This window comes from Heterodontus francisci, chromosome 25, assembly GCF_036365525.1.
Source record: "Heterodontus francisci isolate sHetFra1 chromosome 25, sHetFra1.hap1, whole genome shotgun sequence".
Taxonomy (NCBI): Eukaryota; Metazoa; Chordata; class Chondrichthyes; order Heterodontiformes; family Heterodontidae; genus Heterodontus; species Heterodontus francisci.
Window position 1 is genome coordinate 72290463 of NC_090395.1, and position 14099 is coordinate 72304561.

A 14099-nucleotide genomic window follows, 5' to 3' on the forward strand; every position below is an offset into this window, starting at 1 on the left:
AGTTAGGCCGGAGCCCATGTCCTGTGTATTTTAGGTTCAGTCTCCTGTGACAACCCAGTCAGAATTAGAGTCACAATCTTAAAATTAGAGCTGGACCATTTGCGAGGGAAAGCGGGAGGGAATTATTCACACAAAGGGTAGTGGAAATCTGCAACTCTGTCCGTCTCCCACCTTAAAATGCCAGGGAAGCTGGGAGTTAATTGAAATTTTCAAGACCGGGATCGATGGATATTTGTTGGGTCAGGAAATAAAAGGATATGGAGCAAAGACCAGTAAATGGAGTCGAGGTACAAGTCAGCCTTAGAATGTTGCAACAGACTAGAGGTGATCTAAATTGAAACATGTAAAATTCTTAAGAGACTTGATGGGGTAGGTGCTGAGAAAATGTTTCTCCTGGCTGGGGAATCTAGAACACGGGGGCAAGGGCCCTGCCAACCAGGGTGGGGGTGGAATCCTTGATTGAGGTAGAAGGAAGACATATCGGAAGCACTGGTATGGAAGGTTGCATAATCAAAATAGATGTGACGGAGATGGAAAAATTGAGAGAATAGAACAGTGTCCTTACAGGAAACAGTGTGTGAGGAAGTGTAGTCAAGGTAGCTGTGAGAGTCGGCCTTATGGTGGATTTTGGTGAATAGCCTGTTCCCAGAAATTGAGGCACAGAAGTCAGGGAAGGGAAGGGAAGAGTCGGAGAGGGACCATGTGAAGGTGCAGGGAGGGTGGAAATTGGAAGCAAAGGTGATGAAATATTTCAGTTCAGAGTGAGAGTAGGAAACGGCACCAATATAGTCATCAATGTAACAGGAAAAGAAGTGAGGGAGGGGGCTTGAGTAGGACTGGAACAAGGAATGTTCCACATATCCCACAAAAAGGCAGGCATAGCTACGATGCAGATGAGAGCCAATAGCAACACTTTTATTTGGAAGATGTCCAGGACACCAAACACTCCTTCCAGGTGAAACAACGATTTTCTTGTACTTCTTTTAATTTTGTATACTGTATTAGCTGTTCAAGGTGCAGCTTCCTCTACACTGGGAAGACCAAACAGAATTTGGGTGACCGCTTTGCAGAGCACCTCCGTTTAGTCCGCCAACATGTTCCTGAGCTTCCAGTCACTGGTCATTTTAATTCCCAACCCTTCCTCCTCTGGCCTCTCTGTCCTCGGTCTCCTACACTGTTACAATGAAGCTCAACAGAAGCTCAAGGACCATCACCCTTATCTTCTGATTAGACATTTTACAGCCTTCAAGACTCAACATTGAGTTCAATAATTTCAGAGATCATGCTGGAAATACTGCACAGTTTCTGTTTTATTTCAAATTTCCAGCATCCACAATATTTTGTTTTTGTAATTTCAGATCAGAACTTCTGTCCCCATTATGGACAGCAGTTGTTGATGATGATTCTGCTGTTTCCATTTCCACCTCCTCTAGACACATCTTTTGTTTCTTTACTTGTACCATTACCATCCCCTTTTGCCGTGCACTATCATCCTTTTTGTTATTTAATCTCTTCTGCCTTCCACCCTATCACAGACCTTCCCTTTTGTTCTTTCCTCCCCTCCCCTCTTTCTCTGCCTCTGCACTGTTTAAAATATGTTACATCTCGAACATTTTCCAGCTTATGCCAAAAGGTCTTCAAATTGAAACAATAACTCTGTTTATCTCTACACAGATGCTGCCTGACCTGCTGAGTAATTCCAGCATTTTCTGTTTTTACACCAGGGAGAATTCTCCTGCTGCTGTTTGAAATAATGCTATGGGATATTTTCCATCCACACGGACTCGCTTTAACACCTCATCCCAAAAAATGACATGGTTTACACAAGAATGTTGGGGGACTATTATTTGGTGGTGGTGAGTTGGAGGAAAAAAGCCACTGATTTCAACCCATTCTGAGCTGAGGTATTCTTATTCCATGAGACACCCACATTACCAGTGACCAGTTAGAAGCTGACAAAAGGATTATTTGCCATTCACCAATCAATTTTCATTCAATATACAGATAGATGAACAAATCCGAGTTCTGACAAAGGGCCCAGTAATGTTAACTCATCTCATCACCCAGTTTACTGGCTCTTCTGTTGCCTGTTTGCGAGCATTTTCTGCATAAACTTCAGATGGTGGGTTGGAAGCACTTTTCCTTTTATCTGAGATGCTTCCAAAGGGTTCTGTATTGGGGCGGAAATGTTTCTATCCTGGTATGTCTGCTGGGATGGAATGGGTATCTGGAGGAGTCTGCATTGGAACGACGCTGTTTATTTAAGGAGTTCTGTATTGGGATGGCGCTGTTTATTTAAGGGGCTCTGTATTGGGATGGCGCTGTTTATTTAAGGGATTCTGTATTGGGATGGCGCTGTCTATTTAAGGGATTCTGTATTGGGATGGCGCTGTTTATTTAAGGGGTTCCTCATTGAGATGACGCTGTTTATTTAAGAGGTTTCACATTGAGATGACGCTGTTTATTTAAGGGGTTCCACATTGAGATGACGCTGTTTATTTAAGGGGTTTCACATTGAGATGACGCTGTTTATTTAAGGGGTTTCACATTGAGATGACGCTGTTTATTTAAGGGGTTTCACATTGAAATGATGCTGTTTATTTAAGGGGTTTCACATTGAGATGACGCTATTTATTTAAGGGGTTTCACATTGAAATGATGCTGTTTATTTAAGGGGTTTCACATTGAGATGACGCTGTTTATTTAAGGGGTTCCACATTGAGATGACGCTGTTTATTTAAGGGGTTCCTCATTGAGATGATGCTGTTTATTTAAGGGGTTCCTCATTGAGATGACGCTGTTTATTTAAGGGGTTCTGTATTGGGATGACGCTGTTACTTTAAGGGGTTCTGAGATGGGATGACACAATTTATTGAAGGGCTTCTGTATTAGGATTATGCTGTTTATTAAAGGGGTCCTGTATTGGGATGACGCTGTTTATTTAAGAGTTCTGTATTGGGGTGACGCTGTTTATTTAAGGGGTTCTGTATTGGGATGACGCTGTTTATTAAAGGGGTTCTGTATTGGGATGACGCTGTTAATTTAAGGGGTTCTGAGTTGGGATGACACTATTTATTGAAGGGGTTCTGTATTGGGGTGACGCTGTTGATTAATGGGGTTCTGTACTGTGGTGACGATGTTTATTTAATGGTTCTGTGTTGAGATAACGCTGTTTATTAAAGGGGTTCTGCATTGTGGTGACGATGTATATTTAAGGGGTTCTGTATTGGGATGGCGCTGTTTATTTAAGGGGTTCTGTATTGGGGCGACGCTGTGTCTTTAAGGGATTCTGTATTGGGATGGCGCTGTTTATTTAAGGGGTTTCTCATTGAGATGACGCTGTTTATTTAAGGGTTACCATATTAAGATGACGGTGTTTATTTAAGGGGTTGCACAATGAAATGACGCTGTTTATTTAAGGGGTTCCTCATTGAGATGATGCTGTTTATTTAAGGGGTTCCATATTGAGATGATGCTGTTTATTTAAGGGGTTTCACATTGAGATGACGCTGTTTATTTAAGGGGTTCCACATTGAAATGATGCTGTTTATTTAAGGGGTTTCACAATGAAATGATGCTGTTTATTTAAGGGGTTCCTCATTGAGATGACGCTGTTTATTTAAGGGGTTCCTCATTGAGATGACGCTGTTTATTTAAGGGGTTCCTCATTGAGATGACGCTGTTTATTTAAGGGGTTCCACAATGAAATGATGCTGTTTATTTAAGGGGTTCCTCATTGAGATGACGCTGTTTATTTAAGGGGTTCCACATTGAGATGATGCTGTTTATTTAAGGGGTTTCACATTGAGATGACGCTGTTTATTTAAGGGGTTCCACATTGAAATGATGCTGTTTATTTAAGGGGTTTCACAATGAAATGATGCTGTTTATTTAAGGGGTTCCACAATGAAATGACGCTGTTTATTTAAGGGGTTTCACAATGAAATGACGCTGTTTATTTAAGGGGTTTCACAATGAAATGACGCTGTTTATTTAAGGGGTTCCTCATTGAGATGACGCTGTTTATTTAAGGGGTTCCACATTGAGATGACGCTGTTTATTTAAGGGGTTCCACAATGAAATGACGCTGTTTATTTAAGGGGTTCCACATTGAAATGATGCTGTTTATTTAAGGGGTTCCACATTGAAATGATGCTGTTTATTTAAGGGGTTCCACAATGAAATGACGCTGTTTATTTAAGGGGTGCCACATTGAGATGACGCTGTTTATTTAAGGGGTTTCACATTGAAATGATGCTGTTTATTTAAGGGGTTTCACATTGAAATGATGCTGTTTATTTAAGGGGTTTCACAATGAAATGACGCTGTTTATTTAAGGGGTTCCACATTGAGATGATGCTGTTTATTTAAGGGGTTTCACAATGAAATGATGCTGTTTATTTAAGGGGTTCCACATTGAGATGAAGCTGTTTATTTAAGGGGTTCCACATTGAAATGACGCTGTTTATTTAAGGGGTTTCACATTGAGATGACGCTGTTTATTTAAGGGGCTCCACATTGAAATGATGCTGTTTATTTAAGGGGTTCCACAATGAAATGACGCTGTTTATTTAAGGGGTTTCACAATGAAATGACGCTGTTTATTTAAGGGGTTTCACATTGAAATGACGCTGTTTATTTAAGGGGTTTCACAATGAAATGATGCTGTTTATTTAAGGGGTTTCACATTGAGATGACGCTGTTTATTTAAGGGGTTCCACATTGAAATGATGCTGTTTATTTAAGGGGTTCCGCAATGAAATGACGCTGTTTATTTAAGGGGTTCCACATTGAAATGACGCTGTTTATTTAAGGGGTTCCACATTGAAATGATGCTGTTTATTTAAGGGGTTCCACAATGAAATGATGCTGTTTATTTAAGGGGTTGCACATTGAAATGATGCTGTTTATTTAAGGGGTTCCACATTGAAATGATGCTGTTTATTTAAGGGGTTCCACAATGAAATGACGCTGTTATTTAAGGGGTACCACAATGAAATGATGCTGTTTATTTAAGGGGTTTCACAATGAAATGACGCTGTTTATTTAAGGGGTTTCACAATGAAATGACGCTGTTTATTTAAGGGGTTCCTCATTGAGATGACGCTGTTTATTTAAGGGGTTCCACATTGAAATGATGCTGTTTATTTAAGGGGTTCCACAATGAAATGACGCTGTTTATTTAAGGGGTGCCACATTGAGATGACGCTGTTTATTTAAGGGGTTTCGCATTGAAATGACGCTGTTTATTTAAGGGGTTTCACATTGAAATGATGCTGTTTATTTAAGGGGTGCCACATTGAGATGACGCTGTTTATTTAAGGGGTTTCGCATTGAGATGACGCTGTTTATTTAAGGGGTTTCACATTGAGATGACGCTGTTTATTTAAGGGGTTCCACATTGAAATGATGCTGTTTATTTAAGGGGTTTCACAATGAAATGACGCTGTTTATTTAAGGGGTTCCACATTGAGATGATGCTGTTTATTTAAGGGGTTTCACAATGAAATGATGCTGTTTATTTAAGGGGTTCCACATTGAGATGACGCTGTTTATTTAAGGGGTTCCACATTGAAATGACGCTGTTATTTAAGGGGTTTCACATTGAGATGACGCTGTTTATTTAAGGGGTTCCACATTGAAATGATGCTGTTTATTTAAGGGGTTCCACAATGAAATGACGCTGTTTATTTAAGGGGTTTCTCAATGAAATGACGCTGTTTATTTAAGGGGTTTCACATTGAAATGACGCTGTTTATTTAAGGGGTTCCACATTGAGATGATGCTGTTTATTTAAGGGGTTTCACAATGAAATGATGCTGTTTATTTAAGGGGTTCCACATTGAGATGACGCTGTTTATTTAAGGGGTTCCACATTGAAATGACGCTGTTATTTAAGGGGTTTCACATTGAGATGACGCTGTTTATTTAAGGGGTTCCACATTGAAATGATGCTGTTTATTTAAGGGGTTCCACAATGAAATGACGTTGTTTATTTAAGGGGTTTCACAATGAAATGACGCTGTTTATTTAAGGGGTTCCACATTGAAATGATGCTGTTTATTTAAGGGGGTCCACAATGAAATGATGCTGTTTATTTAAGGGGTTGCACAATGAAATGACGCTGTTTATTTAAGGCGTTCCACATTGAAATGATGCTGTTTATTTAAGGGGTTCCTCATTGAGATGATGCTGTTTATTTAAGGGGTTCCATATTGAGATGATGCTGTTTATTTAAGGGGTTTCACATTGAGATGACGCTGTTTATTTAAGGGGTTCCACATTGAAATGATGCTGTTTATTTAAGGCGTTTCTCATTGAGATGACGCTGTTTATTTAAGGGGTTCCTCATTGAGATGACGCTGTTTATTTAAGGGGTTCCACATTGAAATGATCCTGTTTATTTAAGGGGTTCCTCATTGAGATGACGCTGTTTATTTAAGGGGTTCCACATTGAGATGATGCTGTTTATTTAAGGGGATTCACATTGAGATGACGCTGTTTATTTAAGGGGTTCCACATTGAAATGATGCTGTTTATTTAAGGGGTTTCACAATGAAATGATGCTGTTTATTTAAGGGGTTCCACAATGAAATGATGCTGTTTATTTAAGGGGTTTCACAATGAAATGACGCTGTTTATTTAAGGGGTTCCACATTGAGATGACGCTGTTTATTTAAGGGGTTCCACATTGAAATGACGCTGTTTATTTAAGGGGTTTCACATTGAGATGACGCTGTTTATTTAAGGGGTTCCACATTGAAATGATGCTGTTTATTTAAGGGGTTCCACATTGAGATGACACTGTTTATTTAAGGGGTTCCACATTGAAATGACGCTGTTTATTTAAGGGGTTTCACATTGAGATGACGCTGTTTATTTAAGGGGTTCCACATTGAAATGATGCTGTTTATTTAAGGGGTTTCACAATGAAATGACGCTGTTTATTTAAGGGGTTTCACATTGAAATGACGCTGTTTATTTAAGGGGTTTCACAATGAAATGATGCTGTTTATTTAAGGGGTTTCACATTGAGATGACGCTGTTTATTTAAGGGGTTCCACATTGAAATGATGCTGTTTATTTAAGGGGTTCCACAATGAAATGACGCTGTTTATTTAAGGGGTTCCACATTGAAATGACGCTGTTTATTTAAGGGGTTCCACATTGAAATGATGCTGTTTATTTAAGGGGTTCCACAATGAAATGATGCTGTTTATTTAAGGGGTTGCACATTGAAATGATGCTTTTTATTTAAGGGGTTCCACATTGAAATGATGCTGTTTATTTAAGGGGTTCCACATTGAAATGATGCTGTTTATTTAAGGGGTTCCTCATTGAGATGACGCTGCTTATTTAAGGGGTTCCACATTGAGATGATGCTGTTTATTTAAGGGGATTCACATTGAGATGACGCTGTTTATTTAAGGGGTTCCACATTGAAATGATGCTGTTTATTTAAGGTGTTTCACAATGAAATGATGCTGTTTATTTAAGGGGTTCCACAATGAAATGACGCTGTTTATTTAAGGGGTTTCACAATGAAATGATGCTGTTTATTTAAGGGGTTTCACATTGAGATGACGCTGTTTATTTAAGGGGTTCCACATTGAAATGATGCTGTTTATTTAAGGGGTTTCACAATGAAATGATGCTGTTTATTTAAGGGGTTCCACAATGAAATGACGCTGTTTATTTAAGGGGTTTCACAATGAAATGACGCTGTTTATTTAAGGGGTTTCACATTGAAATGACGCTGTTTATTTAAGGGGTTTCACATTGAAATGACGCTGTTTATTTAAGGGGTTTCACATTGAAATGATGCTGTTTATTTAAGGGGTTTCACAATGAAATGATGCTGTTTATTTAAGGGGTTTCACATTGAGATGACGCTGTTTATTTAAGGGGTTCCACATTGAAATGATGCTGTTTATTTAAGGGGTTCCACAATGAAATGACGCTGTTTATTTAAGGGGTTTCACAATGAAATGACGCTGTTTATTTAAGGGGTTTCACATTGAAATGACGCTGTTTATTTAAGGGGTTTCACAATGAAATGATGCTGTTTATTTAAGGGGTTTCACATTGAGATGACGCTGTTTATTTAAGGGGTTCCACATTGAAATGATGCTGTTTATTTAAGGGGTTCCACAATGAAATGACGCTGTTTATTTAAGGGGTTCCACATTGAAATGACGCTGTTTATTTAAGGGGTTCCACATTGAAATGATGCTGTTTATTTAAGGGGTTCCACAATGAAATGATGCTGTTTATTTAAGGGGTTCCACAATGAAATGACGCTGTTTATTTAAGGGGTTTCACATTGAAATGACGCTGTTTATTTAAGGGGTTTCACATTGAAATGACGCTGTTTATTTAAGGGGTTTCACATTGAAATGATGCTGTTTATTTAAGGGGTTCCACAATGAAATGACGCTGTTTATTTAAGGGGTTTCACAATGAAATGACGCTGTTTATTTAGGGGGTTTCACATTGAAATGACGCTGTTCATTTAAGGGGTTTCACATTGAAATGACGCTGTTTATTTAAGGGGTTTCACATTGAAATGATGCTGTTTATTTAAGGGGTTTCACATTGAGATGACGCTGTTTATTTAAGGGGTTCCACATTGAGATGACGCTGTTTATTTAAGGGGTTTCACATTGAGATGACGCTGTTTATTTAAGGGGTTCCACATTGAAATGATGCTGTTTATTTAAGGGGTTTCACATTGAGATGACGCTGTTTATTTAAGGGGTTTCACATTGAAATGATGCTGTTTATTTAAGAGGTTTCACATTGAAATGATGCTGTTTATTTAAGGGGTTTCACAATGAAATGACGCTGTTTATTTAAGGGGTTTCACATTGAGATGACGCTGTTTATTTAAGGGGTTCCACATTGAAATGACGCTGTTTATTTAAGGGGTTTCACATTGAGATGATGCTGTTTATTTAAGGGGTTCCACATTGAAATGACGCTGTTTATTTAAGGGGTTTCACATTGAGATGATGCTGTTTATTTAAGGGGTTCCACATTGAAATGACGCTGTTTATTTAAGGGGTTTCACATTGAAATGACGCTGTTTATTTAAGGGGTTCCACATTGGGATGAAGCTGTTTATTTAAGGGGTTTCACATATAGATGACGCTGTTTATTTAAGGGGTTTCACATTGAGATGATGCTGTTCATTTAAGGGGTTTCACATTGAGATGATGCTGTTTATTTAAGGGGTTTCACATTGAAATGATGCTGTTTATTTAAGGGGTTCCACATTGAGATGACGCTATTTATTTAAGGGGTTTCACATTGAGATGACGCTGTTTATTTAAGGGGTTCCACATTGAGATGACGCTGTTTATTTAAGGGGTTCCACATTGAAATGACGCTGTTTATTTAAGGGGTTTCACATTGAGATGATGCTGTTTATTTAAGGGGTTCCACATTGAAATGACGCTGTTTATTTAAGGGGTTTCACATTGAAATGACGCTGTTTATTTAAGGGGTTCCACATTGGGATGAAGCTGTTTATTTAAGAGGTTTCACATATAGATGACGCTGTTTATTTAAGGGGTTTCACATTGAGATGATGCTGTTTATTTAAGGGGTTTCACATTGAGATGATGCTGTTTATTTAAGGGGTTTCACATTGAGATGATGCTGTTTATTTAATGGGTTTCACATTGAAATGATGCTGCTTATTTCAGGGGTTTCACATTGAGATGACGCTGTTTATTTAAGGGGTTCCACATTGAGATGACGCTGTTTATTTAAGGGGTTCCACATTGAGATGACGCTGTTTATTTAAGGGGTTCCACATTGAGATGATGCTGTTTATTTAAGGGGTTCCACATTGAGATGACGCTGTTTATTTAAGGGGTTCCACATTGAGATGACGCTGTTTATTTAAGGGGTTCCACATTGAGATGATGCTGTTTATTTAAGGGGTTCCACATTGAGATGACGCTATTTATTTAAGGGGTTTCACATTGAGATGACGCTGTTTATTTAAGGGGTTCCACATTGAAATGACGCTGTTTATTTAAGGGGTTTCACATTGAGATGACGCTGTTTATTTAAGGGGTTCCACATTGAAATGACGCTGTTTATTTAAGGGGTTTCACAATGAAATGACGCTGTTTATTTAAGGAGTTTCACATTGAAATGACGCTGTTTATTTAAGGGGTTTCACAATGAAATGATGCTGTTTATTTAAGGGGTTTCACATTGAGATGACGCTGTTTATATAAGGGGTTCCACATTGAAATGATGCTGTTTATTTAAGGGGTTCCACAATGAAATGACGCTGTTTATTTAAGGGGTTCCACATTGAAATGACGCTGTTTATTTAAGGGGTTCCACATTGAAATGATGCTGTTTATTTAAGGGGTTCCACAATGAAATGATGCTGTTTATTTAAGGGGTTGCACATTGAAATGATGCTGTTTATTTAAGGGGTTCCACATTGAAATGATGCTGTTTATTTAAGGGGTTCCACATTGAAATGACGCTGTTTATTTAAGGGGTTCCACATTGAAATGACGCTGTTTATTTAAGGGATTCCACATTGAAATGACGCTGTTTATTTAAGGGGTTCCACATTGAAATGATGCTGTTTATTTAAGGGGTTCGACAATGAAATGATGCTGTTTATTTAAGGGGTTGCACAATGAAATGACGCTGTTTATTTAAGGGGTTCCACAATTAAATGATGCTGTTTATTGAAGGGGTTTCACATTGAAATGACGCTGTTTATTTAAGGGGTTTCACATTGAAATGACGCTGTTTATTTAAGGGATTTCACATTGAGATGACGCTGTTTATTTAAAGGGTTCCACATTGAGATGACGCTGTTTATTTAAGGGGTTCCACATTGAGATGACGCTGTTTATTTAAGGGGTTCCACATTGAGATGACGCTGTTTATTTAAGGGGTTCCACATTGAGATGACGCTGTTTATTTAAGGGGTTCCACATTGAGATGATGCTGTTTATTTAAGGGGTTCCACATTGAGATGACGCTATTTATTTAAGGGGTTTCACATTGAGATGACGCTGTTTATTTAAGGCGTTCCACATTGAAATGACGCTGTTTATTTAAGGGGTTTCACATTGAGATGACGCTGTTTATTTAAGGGGTTCCACAATGAAATGACGCTGTTTATTTAAGGGGTTTCACAATGAAATGACGCTGTTTATTTAAGGAGTTTCACATTGAAATGACGCTGTTTATTTAAGGGGTTTCACAATGAAATGATGCTGTTGATTTAAGGGGTTTCACATTGAGATGACGCTGTTTATTTAAGGGGTTCCACATTGAAATGATGCTGTTTATTTAAGGGGTTCCACAATGAAATGACGCTGTTTATTTAAGGGGTTCCACATTGAAATGACGCTGTTTATTTAAGGGGTTCCACATTGAAATGATGCTGTTTATTTAAGGGGTTCCACAATGAAATGATGCTGTTTATTTAAGGGGTTGCACATTGAAATGATGCTGTTTATTTAAGGGGTTCCACATTGAAATGATGCTGTTTATTTAAGGGGTTCCACATTCAAATGACGCTGTTTATTTAAGGGGTTCCACATTGAAATGACGCTGTTTATTTAAGGGATTCCACATTGAAATGACGCTGTTTATTTAAGGGGTTCCACATTGAAATGATGCTGTTTATTTAAGGGGTTCCACAATGAAATGATGCTGTTTATTTAAGGGGTTGCACAATGAAATGACGCTGTTTATTTAAGGGGTTCCACATTGAAATGATGCTGTTTATTTAAGGGGTTCCTCATTGAGATGATGCTGTTTATTTAAGGGGTTCCATATTGAGATGATGCTGTTTATTTAAGGGGTTTCACATTGAGATGACGCTGTTTATTTAAGGGTTCCACATTGAAATGATGCTGTTTATTTAAGGGGTTCCTCATTGAGATGACGCTGTTTATTTAAGGGGTTCCTCATTGAGATGACGCTGTTTATTTAAGGGGTTCCACATTGAAATGATGCTGTTTATTTAAGGGGTTCCTCATTGAGATGACGCTGTTTATTTAAGGGGTTCCACATTGAGATGATGCTGTTTATTTAAGGGGTTTCACATTGAGATGACGCTGTTTATTTAAGGGGTTCCACATTGAAATGATGCTGTTTATTTAAGGGGTTTCACAATGAAATGATGCTGTTTATTTAAGGGGTTCCACAATGAAATGATGCTGTTTATTTAAGGGGTTTCACAATGAAATGACGCTGTTTATTTAAGGGGTTCCACAATGAAATGACGCTGTTTAGTTAAGGGGTTTCACAATGAAATGACGCTGTTTATTTAAGGGGTTCCACAATGAAATGACGCTGTTTAGTTAAGGGGTTTCACAATGAAATGATGCTGTTTATTTAAGGGGTTCCACAATGAAATGGCGCTGTTTAGTTAAGGGGTTTCACAATGAAATGACGCTGTTTATTTAAGGGGTTTCACATTGAGATGACGCTGTTTATTTAAGGGGTTCCACATTGAAATGATGCTGTTTATTTAAGGGGTTTCACAATGAAATGATGCTGTTTATTTAAGGGGTTCCACAATGAAATGACGCTGTTTATTTAAGGGGTTTCACAATGAAATGACGCTGTTTATTTAAGGGGTTTCACATTGAAATGACGCTGTTTATTTAAGGGGTTTCACATTGAAATGACGCTGTTTATTTAAGGGGTTTCACATTGAAATGATGCTGTTTATTTAAGGGGTGCCACATTGAGATGACGCTGTTTATTTAAGGGGTTTCGCATTGAGATGACGCTGTTTATTTAAGGGGTTTCACATTGAGATGTCGCTGTTTATTTAAGGGGTTCCACATTGAAATGATGCTGTTTATTTAAGGGGTTTCACAATGAAATGATGCTGTTTATTTAAGGGGTTTCACATTGAGATGACGCTGTTTATTTAAGGGGTTCCACATTGAAATGATGCTGTTTATTTAAGGGGTTCCACAATGAAATGACGCTGTTTATTTAAGGGGTTTCACAATGAAATGACGCTGTTTATTTAAGGGGTTCCACATTGAGATGACGCTGTTTATTTAAGGGGTTCCACAATGAAATGACGCTGTTTATTTAAGGGGTTTCACATTGAGATGACGCTGTTTATTTAAGAGGTTCCACATTGAGATGACGCTGTTTATTTAAGGGGTTCCACATTCAAATGACGCTGTTTATTTAAGGGGTTTCACATTGAAATGACGCTGTTTATTTAAGGGGTTTCACATTGAAATGATGCTGTTTATTTAAGGGGTTTCACATTGAGATGACGCTGTTTATTTAAGAGGTTTCACATTGAAATGACGCTGTTTATTTAAGGGGTTTCACATTGAAATGACGCTGTTTATTTAAGGGGTTTCACATTGAAATGATGCTGTTTATTTAAGGGGTTCCACAATGAAATGACGCTGTTTATTTAAGGGGTTTCACAATGAAATGACGCTGTTTATTTAAGGGGTTTCACATTGAAATGATGCTGTTTATTTAAGAGGTTTCACATTGAAATGATGCTGTTTATTTAAGGGGTTTCACAATGAAATGACGCTGTTTATTTAAGGGGTTTCACATTGAGATGACGCTGTTTATTTAAGGGATTCCACATTGAAATGACGCTGTTTATTTAAGGGGTTTCACATTGAGATGATGCTGTTTATTTAAGGGGTTCCACATTGAAATGACGCTGTTTATTTAAGGGGTTTCACATTGAGATGATGCTGTTTATTTAAGGGGTTCCACATTGAAATGACGCTGTTTATTTAAGGGGTTTCACATTGAAATGACGCTGTTTATTTAAGGGGTTCCACATTGGGATGAAGCTGTTTATTTAAGGGGTTTCACATATAAATGACGCTGTTTAATTAAGGGGTTTCACATTGAGATGATGCTGTTTATTTAAGGGGTTTCACATTGAGATGATGCTGTTTATTTAAGGGGTTTCACATTGAAATGATGCTGTTTATTTAAGGGGTTCCACATTGAGATGACGCTATTTATTTAAGGGGTTTCACATTGAGATGACGCTGTTTATTTAAGGGGTTCCACATTGAGATGACGCTGTTTATTTAAGGGGTTCC